The following is a 1,126-nucleotide window of genomic DNA, read 5'->3' as shown; positions in this document are numbered from 1 at the left end:
GCAAGGCACCTTCCACTAGGGAAGCGCAGACAACCCGAAGGCGAGTCGAAGACAACCTAAAGGCGATCACCCGAGGGACATGGAGGAATGCACCAGTGGAGTTCGCTGCACAGGCAGGGATCCGTCCAACTCGCACAAACCGAACACAACTCACGCGCCACGACGTACACTGTGCACCAGCCCCCCAAAACGAATCACCCCCCGAAGGACTAAGAAGCCCGACGAACGCGCGAAAACATTTAGAGAGGCCGAGCAAGCACCGGTTAGCGCGAATGCAAGTAACAAGCGCAACAGGCAACTTTCGAGGGACATACTTTTCGCAACAAGCTTCCACTAGGAAAGCATAGGCAACTCGTTCGAACGTCAAAGCCAACCAAATGGCAATTACCCGAGGGACACGCTTTTCGCAAGGCACCTTCCACTAGGGAAGCGCAGGCAACCCGAAGGCGAGTCGAAGACAACCCGAGGGACATGGAGGAATGCACCAGTGGAGTTCGCTGCACAGGCAGGGATCCGTCCAACTCGCACAAACCGAACACAACTCACGCGCCACGACGTACACTGTGCACCAGCCCCCCAAAACGAATCACCCCCCGAAGGACTAAGAAGCCCGACGAACGCGCGAAAACATTTAGAGAGGCCGAGCAAGCACCGGTTAGCGCGAATGCGAATAACAAACGCAACAGGCAACTTTCGAGGGACATACTTTTCGCAACAAGCTTCCACTAGGAAAGCATAGGCAACTCGTTCGAACGTCAAAGCCAACCAAATGGCAATTACCCGAGGGACACGCTTTTCGCAAGGCACCTTCCACTAGGGAAGCGCAAGCAACCCGAAGGCGAGTCGAAGACAACCCGAGGGACATGGAGGAATGCACCAGTGGAGTTCGCTGCACAGGCAGGGATCCGTCCAACTCGCACAAACCGAACACAACTCACGCGCCACGACGTACACTGTGCACCAGCCCCCCAAAACGAATCACCCCCCGAAGGACCAAGAAGCCCGACGAACGCGCGAAAACATTTAGAGAGGCCGAGCAAGCACCGGTTAGCGCGAATGCAAATAACAAACGCAACAGGCAACTTTCGAGGGACATACTTCTCGCAACAAGCTTCCACAAGGAAAG

The sequence above is a fragment of the Camellia sinensis genome, unplaced genomic scaffold, assembly GCF_055761805.1.
Source record: "Camellia sinensis isolate YWXY unplaced genomic scaffold, ASM5576180v1 Unanchor6, whole genome shotgun sequence".
Classification (NCBI taxonomy): Eukaryota; Viridiplantae; Streptophyta; class Magnoliopsida; order Ericales; family Theaceae; genus Camellia; species Camellia sinensis.
The sequence above is the reverse complement of the archived record's forward strand: the minus strand, read 5'-3'. Positions refer to the sequence as shown.